The sequence below is a fragment of the Symphalangus syndactylus genome, chromosome 10 (assembly GCF_028878055.3).
Source record: "Symphalangus syndactylus isolate Jambi chromosome 10, NHGRI_mSymSyn1-v2.1_pri, whole genome shotgun sequence".
In the NCBI taxonomy this organism is placed as follows: Eukaryota; Metazoa; Chordata; class Mammalia; order Primates; family Hylobatidae; genus Symphalangus; species Symphalangus syndactylus.
This window is the reverse complement of record NC_072432.2, coordinates 46782442-46801577: the sequence shown is the minus strand read 5'-3', so window position 1 is coordinate 46801577 and position 19136 is coordinate 46782442. Positions and strand designations below refer to the sequence as shown.

The window sequence follows — 19136 nt, the reverse complement described above, 5'->3', positions numbered from 1 at the left end:
CTTTGTGTTGTGCCTTATATGAGTTTTGAAATGTATAATAATATGGATTTACTCTCATCAGAATATTATGTAGGACAGTTTCACTTCCCTAAACTGCCCTGTGCTCTCCTATTCATCATTTCCCCTCATGCCCTGTAAACTCCTGGCAACCACTGATCTTTTTACTGTGTCCATAGTTGGCCTTTTCTAAAATGACATATTGTTGAAATCATAAGAGTATATATAGCCTTTTCAGATTGGATTACTTCACTTAGCAATATGCATTTAAGATACTTGCATGATACTTGCATGTCATATTGGGGCTTGACAGCTCTTTTCTTTTTTTTTTTTTTTTTTTTTTAAGACAGTCTCACTCTGTCACCAGGCTGGAGTGCAGTGGTGTGGTCTCGGCTCACTGCAACCTCCGTGTCCTGGGTTCCAGCCATTTTCCTGCCTCAGCCTTCTTGGGACTACAGGGGTGTACCGCCACACCCACAGAATTTTTGTATTTTTAGTAGAGACAGGGTTTCACCATGTTGGCCAGGATGGTCTCGATCTCTTGACCTCGTGACCTGCCCACCTCAGCCTCCGAAAGTGCTGGGATTACAGGCATGAGCCACGGCGCCTGGTCTCATTTCTTTTTATCATTGGATAGTATTATATTGTATGGATATACCACAGTTTGTTTATTCATTAACCTATTCAAGGATATCTTGAATGGTTCAGAATTATGGCAATTGTGATTAAAACTGCTGTTAATACTCATGTGCAGGTTTTGATGCGGACATACAACAATTTTCAACTGATTTAGGTAAATACTAAGGAGCACAATTGCTGTATCCTGTGGTAAGAGTGTGTTTAATTTTATAAGAAATTGCAAAACTGTCTTCCAAAGTGGCTGGGCTATTTTGCGTATCCATCAGCAATGAATGAGATCTCCTTTTGTTTCACATCTTCATCGGTATTTGATGTCAGTGTTTTGGATTTTCATCATTCTCATAGGTTTAAAGTGGTATCTATTTGTTTTAATTTGAAAATCCCTAATATATGATGTTGAGCATTTTTTTCATGTGCTTATTTGCCATCTGTATATAGGTTTTGGTGAGGTGTCTATAGATAACTTTTGCCCATTTTAAATTATATTGATTGTTTCTTATTTTTGAGTTATAGGATATTTTTGTATATTTTGGGTACCAGTCCATTATCAGATATGTGCTTTGAAAATATATTTTCCTAGTCTATAGCTTCTCCTTTCTTTCTCTTCAGTGTCTTTTGCAGAGCAAAAGTTTTCGTTTTAATGAGCTTCAACTTATGAGTTTTTTTGTTTGCTTGTTTTGTGTATCAGGCTTTAGTGTTGTATCTAAAAATTCATCACCAAACTCAAGGTCACCAAGATTTTCTCCTGTGGTATCATTTAGAAGTTGTATATCTTTGTGTTTACATTTAGATGTATGGTTCATTTTGAGTTAATTTTGTGAAAGGTATAAGGTCTGGGTGTAGATTTATTTTTTGCATGTGGATTTTGAGTTTCAGCACCATTTGTGAAAAGACTATTATATTTCCATTTATTTGACTTTGTTCCTTTGTTAAACATCACTTAACTATATTTGCTATTTTGTTCCATTAATCTATTTGTCTTTTACTTCATCAACCTCACAGTCTTGATTACTGTAAATTTATAGTGTGTCTTGAAGTTTAGTAGTGTCAGTCTTCCAACTTTTTTACTTCTTCAATATTGTGTTAAATATTGTGAGTCTTTTGCTTTTATTTATGAAATTTAGAACACATTATTTTTTTTTTTTTTGCATCCACAAAAGGACTCACTGGGATTTCGGCTGGGATTGTGTTTAATGTATTGATCAAGTTGGGAAGAACTGAAACCTTGACAATGTTGAGTATTCCTATACATGTAGATAGGAATATATTTGTATTTATTTATATCTTCTTTGACTTTTTTCATCAGAATATTGTAGTTTTTCTCATATAGATTTTATACTTATTTTGATATATTTATATTTAAGTATTCAAGTTTTGAGATGTACTAATTTAAATGGTATTATGTTTTCCATTTCAAATTCCAATTTTTCGTGGCTAGTATTAAGAAAGAAATTGACTTTTGCTTATTAATCTTATATCCTCCAATATTGCTGTAATCACTTCTTAGTGCCAGTAGGTTTTTTTGGTCAATTCTCTGCAATTTTCTACATTAATAATCATGTCACCACCTTAAAAAGACAGTTTTATTTCTTCCTTCCCAGTCTATATACTTTTTATTTCCTTTTTTTGTTATTGTTCTTATTTCATTGACTGGTACTCGCAGTATGATGTTGAGTAGAAGTATAAGAACAGACTTCCTTGCCATGTTCCTGATATTAGCAGGAAAAGCATATAGTTTTTCACTATTAAGTATGATGTTAGCTGTAAGTGTTTATAGATTTGTTTTTTATCAAATTGAGAAAGTTCCTATTTAATCTTAGATTGCTGAATGGTTTTACTTATGAATTATGAATGAGAATTGGTTTTTTTCAGATGCTTTTGCTGCATCTATTAATATAATAATATAATTTTTCTTATTTAGCCTGATGATGTGAGGGATTACAGTAATTGATTTTTGAATATTGAATCAGCCTTGCACACCTGTCATAAATTCCATTTGATCATGATGTATAATTCTTTTTATATATTGTTGGATTTGATGTGCTTTCTTTTAGGATTTATGCATCTATGATCCTGAGAGATATTGGTCTATAATGTTTTTGTCTTGTAACTGATTTGTCTGGTTCTGGATTAGGGTAATGATGGCCTAGAAGAATGAGTTAGGAAATATTCCCACTACTTCCATTTTTTGGAGGAAACTACAGAATTGCTGTAATTTCATTTTTAAATTATTGGTAGAATTCATCTGAGCTTGGTGCTTTCATTTTGGAAGGTTATTATTTACTGATCCAATTTTTTAAATAGATGTTTATATTAGTTCTGATGTGAGTTTTGGTAGATTGTGTCTTTCAAGGAATTGCTCCATTTCATCCAGGTTATTAAATGTGTGGGCACATAGTTGTTCACAATATTTTTTATAATCCTTTTAACATCCACTGGTTCAGTAATGATAGTTGCTTTTTTATTTCTCATCATAGCAATTTGGGTCTCTCATTATTTCCTCATTAACCTGGCTAGAGGTTGAACCAGATTTTGATTTTGTTGATTTTTAAAAATTAATTAATTAATTAATTAATGTATTTTTGAGACAGAGTCTCGCTCTGTCGCCCAGACTGGAGTGCAGTGGTGAGATCTCGACTCACTGCAAGCTCCACCTCCCAGGTTCACACCATTCTCCTGCCTCAGCCTCCTGAGTAGCTGGGACTACAGGTGCCACCACCGTGCCCGGCTAATTTTTTGTATTTTTACTAGAGACGGGGTTTCACCGTGTTAGCCAGGATGGTCTGGATCTCCTGACCTCGTGATCCGCCCGCCTCGGCCTCCCAGTTTGCTGGGATTACAGGCGTGAGCCACTGCGCCCAACCAATTTTTTTATGTTGATTCTCTTATTTCAATTTACGTTTTTGACTAAGGGTTGGGTGTTTTTTTTACTGTTTGCTGTAGCTGTAGGTGTCAGAGGTTAAATTTTTCTCTAATTTCCTTGGTTTTGTCTTCCCTGTTGGGTTTGAGTTACCTAAGAGACAATTCATCTTTAAATAAGGTCTGAGTCATGCACTTCTTTCAGTTGTATTCTCCTGATGTAATGATAAGTTGCAGTAGAAAGGCAAATGGTCTAAAGTCTTACATTAAGCCTCCTTCTATTAGTGAGCCTGTGCACCTTATAGAAGTCAATAACCCTTAAAGGGCTTCCAAGTTCTGTTTTGAAGTCTGGAGGGGGCTAAGGTTGTATATTTCTCTTTTCCCAGTTTGTTTACTTTATGGTAAAACCCCAATAGGTAAGGCTGTGCTACAATAGTTTGTCTTGAGGTCAGGCCTTTCAAAATGGTTACTTTTTCTCTTCCCCTGCTGGAAGTAAGAGAGATTTTTTTTTTTTTTTCCTCTCAGGTTTTCACTGAGAGGACCCATTTGGGCTGTAGGAGGTACATTTCATGAAAGTTTGGGGGCCTCGTAAGATTGAGTTCCCCTAGAATTTTTTCCACACTGTGCCTTCAGCAATTTGTCAATTACAGTTTAGGGTTTCCTAACAGCATTGTTTCCCGTGGAGGTTTCTGCTTCTAGGCTTCTGCTTCAGTAAATTGTAATTCTCTGTATCTTACCTGTGTGTCTCTCCATTTTAGGGAGCAATATATTGCCCTTTGACCTCACTTCTCTGATGTATCTAAGAAGAGTTATTGAGTTTCAGTTTGTCCAGTTTTTTCATTGTAGTGAGAATGGGAGTGATGACGCCCAAGGTTCTCACATGCCATATTGGAAACTGGAAGTCATGAATTAAACCTTTAATACATAAATTAACAGTATTATTTTTGTTTGTTTTGCTTCCCATGTAAACTTTTATTTAATCATTAAAAATGGCTTAACATTTCTGTATTAAATTGAATTTGCAAAACAAATTTAGATCTGAATCTACCAGTTTGCATTTTGTGTTAATTCTTCTGATACGTTTCTATTCTCTGAAACTTTAAGGAAAGATTAATTATATAAAGTATATACTTATAACTTGGTTATTATACTTACCTTAAAAACCTGCTTTTTGGCAAAAATAGAGCTCATTTAAATTATTTTATTGTTATTAAAAATAGTTTGAAGACTAATATATCAAAGTTCCTCTTTTTAGTGTCATTTAAATGCATTTTCTGGCACAAGCAGGAAAGGAACATTAACTGATACATAAAAATAGGGAACAACTATCACCGGAGGAAAATGATGTATAGATGGCATTCCCAGATATTTTTCTTATACTGAAGAGAAGATTAATTTGTTTATTGTCACATTAACTACATGTCACTTTGAATACTTTTGCAGTTTAAAAATTTGACTGCAGAACGTTGATAGTTTAACATTGACGGATACATAAGAATCAGTCTGAGATTTAGGAAAGGTAAAAACTATTAAGAATATTAATAAATGTATAAGTATAATTTTTTGGCAAATTCTAGACTGTTAATATTACTGTCATTTTTATATTTTATGGTAATAAGCACACAGTAGGCTATATTTTTAATGATGTTACAATGGTTAATTTCAACAGCATCAAAAAAATTAGTTTTACAGGAAACAAAAAAATTTAGTCTTAAAACATATTATTATTTTATACGGGGAGTAAATTAAGCCCAATAAAAAATTTATTTATGAAATTAAAAGTAATAGATTTTTGAGGGGCTTTAATTTGGGTCTTACATGCATGTATTTATTTGTACTCTACCTTGTTTTAAATATGATTTAAAGCCCCTTACTATGGTACTGACTAGGTTAGATGGGTTTGAGGTGAAGTTTCCTCTGGTTGTTTAATTTCATGTGCTGAAATGAAGAAGAGAAACTATATTATGGGGAGAATATTTCCTTCATGACACTATCTACACATATTATTTTATTATAAAATAAAGCTAATTTATAAATACACATCAATGTTGCACAATACTCAATTGTCTTTACATATTCTTTTACTTGTAAATACGTAAGTAAAAAGTATGACTGGAAGGTCACTAAATTGTAAGCTTAATTTGAATCCTTCAGAGATGAATTAATCCTAATTTCTTAATATTTGTTGATAAAAAATTAGATTCTTAATCTTTGAGTTTCTTCTCTGGGTATCACTTTTTTATATGGAGATGAATAACGATTTCTGGTTTTGTTTAAAATTATTTTCAGTACTAATTATTGGTTTGTTAAAGCATGAAACAGATTTTGGTATACAAAAATACTTATAAAATAAATGTTACAATATACTGTGACGAGAGTTATGCCAACATTAAATTATGTTTTTATTAAATCATTTAAGAATATAAAATATGGGGAATATTTTTGCCCTGTGGATCATTTTAAATATGTTCTTATTTAAAACAGTTTTTCAGATACTCTTAAGAATGAAAGAGAATAATAGGCAGAAAACTATTTTAAATTAATTTTTACATTAATGTAAATGTTATGTTTTTTTTTTAATTAGAGAATGTCTTCTACCATTTCAATTTTAAAGGGAAAATATTCATTTGTCCTATTCTGGTTTTCAAGTTGCATTTCTTTGTGTTCTCCAATCTGAAGTTTCATCTTTGGTGAACCCTCCAACATAGTCTATTGCATTTATTAATTGTTCGTAATATAAATGATGACAAGAGACTTCTGAGCAGTTGAAATGCAGTGGGAAACACAGAAGTACCAATGGTGAAAAATCAACCAAAGGGGCATTTAATAACATTTATATTGTAAATTGCTGAGAATTGATTGCAAGTGATAAAATAAGAGGCTGAAAACAGAAAACTAAAAATCAACCAAAGGCAATTTATATGATTCAATAATAGCTATATACCAATTTATGTACCTGACTACTTTAGATTGTTCTATAAAGATTGCCAAAACTTTTAATTTAACAACATTGCTCATTGTATAATAGGCTTAGGAAAATTTATTTTAGTTTTTTTTAGTTTAGTTTAGTTTAGTTTTTTGAGACAGAGTCTCGCTCTGTCACCCAGGAGTGCAGTGGCGCGATCTCTGCTCGCTACAACCTCCGCCTCCTAGGTTCAAGCAATTCTCCTGCCTCAGCCTCCCAAGTAGCTGGGACTACAGGCATGTGCCACCATGCCCAGCTAAGTTTTTGTAATTTTAGTAGAGATAGGGTTTCACTGTGTCAGCCAGGCTGGTCTCTATCTCCTGATCTCGTGATCTGCCCGCCTCAGCATCCCAAAGTGCTCAGATTACAGGCGTGAGCCACCGCGCCCGGCAGGAAGATGTATTTTAAAAAGCACACAGAATAATTGTTATACAGGGGTCATACAATTTTCATATAAAGGTTAGAAATAAAAAGCATTCTTGCCTATACTGTATAAAACCTGATTTCTTAGACCAAATAATTTATGCTTACCATTAAAAGTGACATATGTAATTATGTTACAAGGAATATAATGTGGAATGAGTTTTTAACCATTTTAGAGACAATCCACCTAAGCTAACAAAATATATTAAGAATCTACCATGTGCCAAACACTCTTCTGGCCATTGGAGACACGGAAGTGAACAAACATATGGCATCCCTGTACTCAGGACTGGTGTCTAGTGGGAGGATGAGAGGATAAACTATAAATGAACATAGTAATATACAATCAGGTATTATTCAGTGCAATGTTGAAAAAAATAGACAGTGTATGGGAAGAGGGTGAGAGAAAGCTGCACCAGATGGGGTGGCCAGGAAGTTCTTCCAACAGAGACAAGAATGGAGAGAAGGAATCAATGTGAAAACCTGGGGGAACTGTAATCCAGACAGCAGGACAGCAAATGCAAAGGACAATTTCAACATCTTGTAGCAGGACGAGCCGCAGACAAAACCTCTCAGACACCAGGTTGTAGAAGGAAGGGCTTTATTCAGCCGGGAGCATCGGCAAGCTACTGCCTTAAAATCTGAGCTCCCTGGGTGCACAATTTCTGTCCCTTTTAAGGGCTCACAACACTAAAGATTTCACATGAAAGGGTCGTGATTGATTTGAGCAAGCAAGGGGTACGTGACAGGGGCTGCATGCACCAGTGGTCAGAGAGAAACAGAACAGGGCCGGGAGTTTCACAATGTTCTTCTATACAATGTCTGGAATCTATGAATGACATTGGTTTCTAAGTTACGAGTTGATTTTTAACTACTGGGTTTAGACCAGGCAGGCCCAGGCCTGGTTTCAGGCCTGGCGCCGGGCTGCCTATCTTTGGTTTTACTTCCTTGTTGTTTTTTCTTAAAACAGGTACTGAGTATACAACAATATAAAACAATATGAGAGGGTCTCTCTCTTCCCTCATTTCCCCCCTTTGAGATTCTCACTTTTTATTAGTGGGAGTTCTCACTCTTATTTTTGCTACTTATGCCTTCTTATGCAATAGATTCATAGTGATTTATATAGTATGCTTGTGCTGAAGCATTTTGGTGAACTAAGGTAGTGACGAAGTTTTTTTATCATTTGAAGAAATACAGGTATCAGACAAGGGAGCAGTAAGCAGGTTCCTATTACTATTATTACTTTTATTATAAGAGTTTTAAATCCTCCCTATTGCTGGGAACCAATTTCCAAACATGGCTCCAGGATTGAGTCTGTGCCACACTTGCCCGGGTACATGTGCCAGTTTTGTTATATCTTTAACTATATTTTCAACTACTTCCCCTCATCATCTATGTGTAGACAACAATTAGTAAGGTTAAATTTTTCACAAACTCCTTCTTCAGCTGCTAGCAAGTAGTCAAGAGCTAGTCTATTTTGATAGATAGCATTTCTCATTAGAGTTTCTTGCTGGGCCAGAATAGTCAAGGCTTGACCGGTTTTATTAGTGATGATTTTTAAAACAGCTTGTAACCGTATGATTCAGTTAAGCATGTAGATGGGGGTTTGATATCCTCATGGGCTATCTTGTGCCTAAGTGGTGGGTCTATAGTATTGTATGATTCTTTCAGGGGGCCATTCATTATTTTTCTAATCACCTATGGCTATGCTTCGTTTTTCATGGGAAGCATAGACTTGGAAGCCCAGAAGTTTACCTGTTTTTATGGGCAGTAAGAAGAAAGATGGCTTAATGGTGACAATTGTACAGCTACCTGTCCACTGATCAGGCAGCTTAGCATAAGCTCTGTGTCCACATATCCAGTATAACTCAGTGGGGCCGTCCAGTCCTGGTGGAATTCTGGGTGGGCCCAAACAGTCTGCAACTTTGGAAATTTACTGAAGTGATTTCTTTCTGTGTAATTGGAACTCCACCATGTAACTGTTTTTGTGGTACCATTATACAGCTTTTGCCTAAGACAACTAAGCCGCCTTACAGGTTGAGTGAATCCTTTTCCTTCTCTAGCTATGCAATAATGTCCAATAATTGAGGCTTTTAGAACCCGAAATTTGTCAGGGTGGTTCTTTTGGGCTGGGAATTCATCAGGAACTGGGTCTGTGGGAACTAATTATTGGGCTTCCCATGGCCATTGATCTTCATTACGGTTTTTCCACAAACATAACATGAAGTGACAGAGACTGGGCTACATGCTCGGCTAATTACAAAAACAAATTTCTGGTTTTCCTGGAGTCTCTGGTACTGGCATATTTAGTTTATTACAGAAAGTCTGAAATACTGGTTCTGGAGAGCATATTTGAACCTCCCCTTTCATTAGGGTGTTTACACTAGGATCTACTCCTTTTCCATCAATGCCTAATGATACATATTTTTCTTTGTTTTATTTTGGGTCTGAGGGGTTTGTGATTACTAATTTTAAAGGGCTGCAGCTCCCACTCATGCGGGAGGGGCTGCCTTTTCCTTTGCAGAGCCAAACAGGATCTTTTTTTATCCTCTTTTCAAGTAGCCTAAATGACACAACACCAGTATTAACACATCTCAAATAAATATGATTTTTGACAGATATGCTTTTTTTTTTTTAACTGTGTAACATTTTTTTTTTTAATTTAGAGAACGGCATCTTATTCCATGCTGCTTACTATCAATAGTGGCACAAGGTCAAATTTTAAGGTTGCATTTTTGGGGACCCCTCTTTCTTCTGTTCTAGCTATTACCTTACTTGTGTCACCTAGAAAAGGACCAGTCCTTAATTTTATTTTAAAAACTGTGATAATGGGAGGCTTAAAATGGGTCATAACACACATCCGGTTGGATATTTCCTGGGCTACATACCTTGGATAGAATAGCATTATACAAACAAGTTTCTTTTAGAGTCCTGGTACACTTATAATAACCATAAAATAATAGGACTGTAGCAATCTTTGGTCCTACCTCAGTGACTTGATGTATATACTGGGAACAGTTCTCAGTCTGAGGAAGGTCAGTTGAAGTCCTTACTGAACAAGTCCAAATTTTAAGGAAAATGAGTCCCGCAATGAGTTTTCTGGTGCTTCGGCCGTGCGTGGACCAGTCAGCTTCTGGGTGTGACTGGAGCAGGGCTTGTCTTCTTCAGAGTCACTTTGCAGGGTTTGATGAAGCTGCTCCCATCCACGTACAGCTCCCGGTCTACTGATGTTTAAGGGTGGTCTTGGTGGTTGGGCCTAGTAGAATAAACAGAGTCTAACACCTCTACACAGTTTATGTTTAACTGGGCTCTCTGATACTAGGTGTAAGGTGGTGGGCTTAGGGTGTTGCAAACTTTAATGGTTATGTGGGGATTTTCACAGAGCAAGATTTGGTATCTACTTAGTCTAGCATTCATTGGCTAATGGTATCCTTTGGTATTTATTAAAATCACCACAGCATGGGGGCACTTTATGTTTAGGTTTTGCCCAAGAGTTAGCTTATCTGCTTCTTGTGCTAACAGGTCTGTTGCTACCAGGGCCCTTGGACATGGGGGCCAGTCTTTGGAAACCCCTTCTAGTTGTTTTGAGAGATAGGCCACTGGCCTTGGCCAGGGCCCTACATTCTGGGTTAAAACACCAACTGCCATTTTTTCTCTTTCTGACACATAGAGTGTAAAGAGTTTTGTCTTAGGTAGCCTCAGGGCTGAGGCCGACATGAGTTTTTCTTTTTAACTTACGAAAAGCTCATTGCTGTTGGTTGTAATAGATGTAGTTTATCTAATCTACATTTTTATTGACTGTCATCTACCAAAATATTGACTTAAATCTTGCAACTATTTGATTTCAAGCTGTAAATTGATCTGGTATTCCTTGCGGGGCTCCAACTGCATCTAAATAGATGTGAGAGTTGAAAGACCTATAAGGGGCTTCTCTTGTTTTGCGATGTCTTATTATTTTTTTTTCTTCCTCTGGTTGATAAAATGCCAGGGTGAAAGGGATAGCCAAATGGACTAAAGCACAAGTGCTGCTCTAGTTATTTGGCAGAGTGCCCAGTAAAGGTCCACCACAATACCACCACACATCCACTTGGGGATGAACAAGAGCTGGCTGATTGATAAGCTCTTGAAAATTCTTAAGCTCGCTGCATCCCTTCAGGTCTCCAAGGAAGGCTAAGTCTCCTCCCTGCCGTGAGAGACACGAAGTGAACTTAGTGTTGGGAGACGGAAGCTGGATGGCCCTCGGGGATGACCTGCAGGGACTTCAGGATACAGCAGAGAGAGCTTGGCATGACTTATTACTCCAGGCTGTAGAATCCTGGAAAAGAGCTACCATGCAGCCCACGCCTGGTCGACTGAAGGACCACCTTAGTGGAAGGGGGACAATCAGGGCCTCTGGGCTGCCCTGTGCACAAGCATAACAATTGCTTTTGTTTAACGTGCAGAAGGAATATTTGATCCATTTCAACCAGGCATTTGCATCTGGGTATGCTGTCTTAATGGCCAAAGTTTGTTTTAAGTCTTTAAGTTCCATGATCCTCTAGTAAAATGAATGTTTCCTTTAGCACCTATTTTTATTAGTTTTTAGACCAAAGAAAGCTAAACACTGTTTTATATTTAATAATGCTTCTTGTATGATTTTTATACCAGATAAGTTAAATTTTACCTTTATATTAGTGTGTTATTAATGTTAAACTTAATTTTAATAAAACCTTGTAGACATATTTATCCAATTTTTCATGTTTGACCATAAGGTAAGATTTTATAGACTCTTTTTAACCTTTTATAATTTTTGTTAAAGAGCAGGTTGATGCTTTAAGAAAAACTTGTTGCATTTTTACTTTAATGTCCAGTTCACAGAAAAACTGGATGTTACCTTTTTAACTTTAGCTAATATGTTTACACACGGAATTTTCTTTATAATTAACGTTTTAAAACTTGCTTAAACTTTTAAAACAATATTTTTTTAACCTTTTAAGGTAGGTAAAAATCCACATTCTTATGCCCCTTTATAATCTTTTTACCAAAGGTATATTTTACTTTTCTTATACATTTTGCACATAAACTGTTTTTTTTAATAGTACTCAGGAGGCCTTATTACTTTTAAATTACACAACATTTTTTGCATAAAATTTTTATAACATTTTTTCTTTCACAACTTTTGCCAACAATTTTTCAACATGTCTCAACTTCCTGACTTATTACAAACATTTTTTTTTCTTTAAACAACCAGTTAATTTATTTCAGGACAAGAATTTACCATATAACACTCTTTTTACATAAATTCTGCCCCCCCCTTTTTTTTTTAAGATAACCATTCCTTTCTTAAAGCAAACTTTCTGTATGTGTTTGGACTAGACTGTCTAAGGCCACAATATTAGAAGTTACCATAATACATGTTACACTGTTAACTTTTAGCAATCTTCACTTTTGTTGAAAACCTTGTAAGTTTGGGATTTCAATTATCCTTTGCTAATAATAAGACCTTGTTTAGTCGAAATTAACTTAGAATTGGTATAGATGGCATTTTTTTCTCTCTGCTGATCTTTCCTTGCCTCTGCCAGCTGCTTATACTGCTGTTCTCTTAACTACCGTGGGTGGAGAAAGGGGGTCTAAAACCAGCTGTAACTGTCTGTGTACAGAAACTGGTCTGGGTGCTTTGGCTTACAGGTTACCTTGTGCCATACCTTTGAAACAAGGGACCTGTCCAGGCTTCCTTCTGATGGCCAACCCACCTCTAATGCTAGCCAGTCTATTTCACACAAAGTTCTAAGTTTTCCTGGTATCATAGTAACACTGTAATCTCCCTTAAATTCTTTCTTGAAATTTTTTTTTTTTTTTAAGCATAGTTCCCAGTGGGGTGGGCTTATTTTGCACCTGACCCATGTTTTTTTTTTTTTTTTTCCCCAAGACAAAATACCATGCTCACACCACACATACTCACCACAAGACAAAGAACAGGTAAAGAGGGCACACACACACTTTTACCGTTTATACCAAACCAAAATCACGAAATTCAAAATCCAAGTACCAAAAAATTCAAGCCAAGTCAAAACCAAAACCAAAGTATCCAGCAATTCAAGTCACGTCAAAACCAGAACAAGAGTGCCAATGCAGGCACGCCATGGGTGATCAGACCACACTTCCACTCAGATGGAGTGGGGCAAGTTCCAAACACTAGTCTTACCAAGTCAAGCCAAGTCAAAACCAGAACAAAAGTGCCAATTCAGACACACCATGGGTGATCAGGCCACCCTTCCACTCAGATGGAGTGGGGCAAGTTCCAAAGACTAGTCTTACCAAGTTTCAGATGTCTGGACTCCAAGTGCCAGTTCCTTCCAGGTGTTCAGCCACTGTGTTAATCCTCCGCGGGGTCCTGCTATGCGCTGCTCTGGCGAGGCATTCCACTGGGCAGTTTCCTACCCGGGAGCACTGTTTGGATCGCGTCACTCAGGCTGGCCAGAGTCCCCCGCAGGGATGCTCCACAGGGCAGGCCTAAGCCACCTAAGGGGTTGCCTTGGCCATTCATCAGTCACCTTGGTTCCCCGTCAGGAAACCAAGAAATGTAGCAGGACGAGCCACAGACAAAACCTCTCAGACACCGAGTTGTAGAAGGAAGGGCTTTATTCAGCCGAGAGCATCGGCAAGCTACTGCCTTAAAATGCGAGCTCCCCAAATGCACAATTTCTGTCCCTTTTAAGGGCTCACAACACTAAAGATTTCACATGAAAGGGTCATGATTGATTTGAGCAAGCAGGCAGTACGTGACAGGGCCTGCATGCACTGGTGGTCAGAGAGAAAGAGAACAGGGCAGGGAGTTTCACAGTGTTCTTCTATACAATGTCTGGAATCTATGAATAATATCAGTTTCTATGTTATGAGTTGATTTTTAACTACTGGGTTTAGGCCAGGCAGGCCCAGGCCTGGTTTCAGGCCTGGCGTCAGGCTGCCTGTCTTTGGTTTTACTTCCTTGTTGTTTTTTCTTAAAACAGGTACTGAGTATAAAACAATATAAAACTATATGAGTGAGAGGGACTCTCTCTTCCCTCAATCTCATGTGGAAAATGTGACTGATAAACTTATGATGGCAAAAGCTGCTACCTATTAAAATTATATGAACATAATGTTGTTTTAGAGTAGTTTAATTTTCTTTTTTTAGGTAAATTCAAAGTAGCTTGTGAGGTATTACTTCTTATTAATAGAAGATAACAATATCTCAAGTGATTAGTATCTCAGACCTCATAATTTGGTTGATAAAGGGGAAAGGGGTTTCAGTAGAGAAAAGGATATGGACAAAGGGCTAAGCAATCTTGCTTTGCTGTAGTGAAACAAAGGCAAACATAATTTTGATTTTTTTAAAGAATATTGCATGATGCTGAGTATTGGTGCATAATTTCATGTCCAGCAGTAATCATTAACAAGAGTAGTCGTCATAGGAGTACTAGCAGTGGTGTGGCAGAGGTAGTGGTGGTAATTTTAGTGCAAGTAGAAAGCCTTAAAGGAACACCTTCTAAGTGGCAGCAACAGTGCCAAGTGTGACTTGCATTATCTCTTTTATTTCGGCAAACAAATATTAAGGTGAGAGCCAATATTATCCTTGCAAGTTTAGGTTTACACAATTATAAAATTTCAAAGCTGGGACTTAAACTCAGTTGCATCTCACCCCACAATCCAAGCTGTTTTTAAGGGGGGAAATAGCATTCATCATGATTAATGGTAGTGTGGCACCATATAGTTCAAAATTTGAAATTGAAAGGGTATTTAGAAATCCTGAGTTTTAGGGTTGACTCTGCTGTACTACAAAATTGATGTGTGAGTAAGATACTTCTGTTCCGTGAGTCTGCAAATGAGCATACCAATGCCATTTTTCTTCCAGATTTGTTCTGATAAACAAATGATTGCATAAAAATAATATGAAAAAAAGATCTACTAAAAATAGATTTAAATTATGTAGACGTTAATAGAGCTCTTATTAAACGCTATTCAATATGAACTGGAAATAAAACTAAGAATAGTTTGGACACAAACCTTCAAATGTCAGAAAAAATCGGGGGCCATACAACTGTACAAGAAAAAACCTGAGTACATTATGCATCCATTCATGTTTAATGATTATAGTAGACATCTGTAATTTTTACGCATTAAGCCAGCCTCCTAGTAAGAGACCCATCTCTTCTCCAATCCCAGATCCCTGTGTTTTGGATAAGATGTCTTCCATCGTTTGTCTCCAAGGATAGACCCTATAACTTGAGTTCAGCCAACAAGACAGCCATAACCACAGTAACTGATGTAGAAGGTTTATGGCACAAGCCTAGGTGAAAAAAGAGAGAGAGAGACAGAGAGAGAGAGATGCTACATCTAACACATTTTTTCCAACTTTTCTTCTTTATTCGATGTCTCATTTATATGAGCCAGCAAATTCCTGTCATTGAAAGCTAGGTTGCACTGGTTTTCTCTTACCTGTAGTTAAGAATGCAAATCACTAATAGGATGGAGGAGGTTATAACTGAGCCAGGATTTTGAATATGCCAGGAAGACTGATTTAGACAGTGTAGTTATGTGAACTCCTTTAAGATAGAAAGGTGAGCTTGGAGTCAATGAAATGCTTCAGCTTTCATAAGATGATAGATATTTAAATAAGGTCTTGAAGAGTGAAATCTAGATAGATGAAACGAAACTTATCGGGGTGGGGGGAGAAATGGCCTTTTTTTTAGTCTCACAGATGCTAGACCAGAAATAAATATTTCACATATATGTTTTATTAGTTAAATATATATTAAATATATGTTTTATTAGCTAAATGATATGTTTTGTTATTATTCTTGGTCATTAATTTCACAGAAACATATATTAAGGTATTCATTAAATCTCAAAGGTTTAAGGAATTTTGGTTCCTTTTAAGGTCCAGCACAAATTATGAAGAAATGTAATATGATGTGAATTTTACTTTAGGAAGAAAATACCAACAGCAGAAAGATGGACTGGAGGCATGAGAAAGTAGTGCAGAAAGAATCAGCTGGAAGGTTTTAAATTTAGTTAGCTTAGATTTTTTTTTTTTTTTTTTTGGACACAGAAAGACTTTCTGAAGTAGGAGATGATTAGAGTCTTAACTAATGTAATAATAATGGAAATGGGTGAAAGCAAAACAATATCCGACAGGCATTGTGGAGGTAGAATAGACAGGATGTGAGAAATAAAAAGCTGTAAGTTATAATGGAGATTAAGTAGTCAACATGTTTCCATTTTGATTTCAAAGAGTGGAGGGGAAGATTTATTAACAGAGACTGCAAGTAGAGAATAATCATTATATTAGCAAGTAAGAGGGAAATCTATGAAGACACTAATTCAGTTTGAGGACATGTGTTTGAGATACTGAAGTGTTTTTGCAATGAAGACCATTAGATATTTATGCATTAGTTCAAAAAATATGTATTGAACACCTAACTATGGCCTAGCTACTGTACTAGACAACTTTCCTGCTTTTGTGGACGCTATATTGTAAAAGTTGGCTGCAATTAAATGAATGTATACTCTATATGAGGTGGTACAAAAAATATACAAAGAAAAATAAAATGGGGAGGGTATTTGGGGCTATTTTACAATCTTGGTTACAAAAAACCTCTCTGAGCAGATATGTGAAGAAACTGAGGGAGAAAACCATAAGGATATGTGGGCAGGTAAAAGAAAGCAATGAAGGCCCTGCACGGAAGGGACATATTTGAGAGACTGCAAGGGGTCAAGTGTGGCTGCAGAGAAGGAATCTAGGGAAGATAAGGTCAGAGAGATTGAATGCCTTGAAAATTCTAGACTGGTGGCCCAGAAAACGATCTTGGGGATTACGGCAAAGATTGTAGTTGTTTTCCAGAAACAATTCTTCCCCTTTTTGGTAGTAGTAGATATTTTAGCTGAGCCTGTAGTGTCTCAGAATAAAGATTACCTTGAAGCCATGTGGCCATGTGAGTAGGAGTATGGGGCTGAAAGCTCACTTAAGTTATTGATGGTCTGTTTTATTTGCCCTTCTATTCCTTGCTCTTTCCTGACACACATACACAAACACAATATAGGGATCTCTGAGTCCAGATATTGGAAGACTTTTTTTGAGCACAGCCACCTTACTAGTTTATATATGCGTAAGAGAGAAACACATTTTATTTAAAGTCCAAAATATTTTGCTTTTTCTATTACTCTTTCTACTACTCATAGTTTAATGCTAATTAATGCAGGAAGTATGGTTGTAAGGCTTGTAGGGGCTAAGACTGAGTTTCTGTGATTGCTCACAGAGAGCATATAGACTGAGATGGCACCTAGAGTGGAAACTTTACAAGTATGCAGAGCCGTGAATACATTTTCCTCCTCTTCCTCTTTTTTTTTTTCTAAATAGGTAAAATATGATTCTCCAAGACCTAGCTCAAATATAACTGTCTCTGTGAAACTACTAGTAATAGTTTCACATCCCATTTCTCTTCAAAAAGCAGAATTACTTGCTTTGCCATGTTCTTCTTCTGCTCTACCTCTTACTATTTTGTCTCATGTTGTATTTATGTACATGTATCACTCCTTGAATACAGGGTGAACTCCTGAAAAAGCCTGTTACCCTTAACATTTTAAACAAACAATCCAAGCTCAGTTTCAGACCCTCATTGTATCCATCCTGGATTGCTGGCTTAGGCTCCCACGGGATCTTCATTTGCTTCATTTTCTTTTTCTTTGTTGTCCACAAGAAACTCTCTTACAAATTTTCATTCGTGAGTCATTTCCTCAAAAAAAAAAAAAAAAAAAAAAAAAAAAAAAAAAAACCAGGGTAGATAAAATACTGTCATCTGGACCCCATATTTCTAGCGTAATGCTTTTGAGTTACAAGTCTATAAAATCATTGAAGACAAGACCTACAGTTTACATCTAGCAGATTAATTCATAATAAATTTTTGTTAAATTGAATTAGAAGTAGAAGTAATCTAGATTGATTGAAGCATAAGATGGAGATTGTGTGTGTGTGTGTGTATGTGTGTGTGTGTGTGTGTGTGACAAAAATACAGGGAAAAGAAGACATTAAATATGAAGATGCCAACAACAGCTAAGGAAAAAACTGTTGAAATAGCTGATTCAGTAAACTTGTCAAGGAATAAATCAAACACAAGGAGAAGGCAGCTGTTTTTAACTATAGTGTCTTCTGTTTTCTCGCCTTTTCCTTCTGTCTGTCACTAATGAAGTAAAGCTATAAAATATGGCACATAGAAGTGTATGTCAAATAGTGCTCAATAAAATATCTCCAGTTAGAGCTTTTGGTGAACAAGTCTTGAAAGATATTTGCATCATTTTCTTTGATTAAAGAGTCAATGATTTTATTGAACACATTAATTTAGATATGTGTACCTATTCTTTGACCCAGATCTTATTGCTATATTTATTTGTATATCAGGAGTACTTTTTCAGTTCAGAAACAACCCTTTTTCATTTTCAATTTTGGGAACATTACTTTTTAGTTTGAGGTTTATATGACTTTGGATGAAGACAGGGCTGTCACAAATGAGATTCTAACTGTAGCCCATTGATTTGGATGTTTAGTCTATTGTATTGATTATACTTTACAGCCTCCTTGATGTCTCAGCACATTTTGGTAAAGTATTGACATAATTTAACTCCGTGGATTCCAGGATACACATGACCTTTTCAGAAAGTATACATTATAGTAAGAACTTACAAGAACTGAATAATCCTGCAGAAATTATGAATGTTACAGTCAATGGCAAAACAGCTATTAAGTCTTTAAATAATTATACTTTGATTTATATGTTCAACTTTGTTTTAAATAGCATAGTTCAGTAGCTCATTTTTTTCAGTTCAAAATGCAAAGTTAGTCTAGTTTTTTTTGAGGTACAAAAACTCTTCTATAAATATATAAAATTAGGCCTAGAAAAGACTAATTTTCATGATGGAAAATACACACTAGATTTTTAAATTTTAGTACTTTACATAAAAATATTGGTGTGATACTATTTAATTATATCATAATTTAGTAGTTAAAATAATTCTTCTCAATATCTGGTTATTGCTTGATTTATTAGCACGTGAGCATTTCTGAGAGTGACATTCAGAGAGATTTCCCCTAATAAATGTTACTAGTTATCCAACAAGAAAAGAACATTAATGATTTCACCTAACATGCTCTAAACTGTATGATATTATATGAAGAGTTAATTCTCATATTTAGTTTAGAAAGATTTTTAACATGAGTTACTAAGTTGATATCTTTAAA

General features: G+C 35.9%; 1 protein-coding gene and 1 long non-coding RNA gene across 5 annotated transcripts in view; one reads left to right on the top strand and one right to left on the bottom strand.

Moving 5' to 3' along the window:
* Window positions 1–19136, top strand: part of CCSER1 (coiled-coil serine rich protein 1) — a 1484089-nt gene that overhangs the window by 1206591 nt on the left and 258362 nt on the right. The window lies entirely within an intron of this gene.
* Window positions 7468–18777, bottom strand: LOC134731631 (uncharacterized). Of its 2 annotated transcripts, none has more exons than XR_010114068.1 (2): window positions 13181–18777; window positions 7468–11066 (listed from the first exon to the last, which is right to left on the bottom strand). It is a non-coding gene; the product is annotated as an uncharacterized lncRNA (long non-coding RNA). The 2 variants fall into 2 exon arrangements; XR_010114067.1 differs by having other exon boundaries at window positions 7468–10139.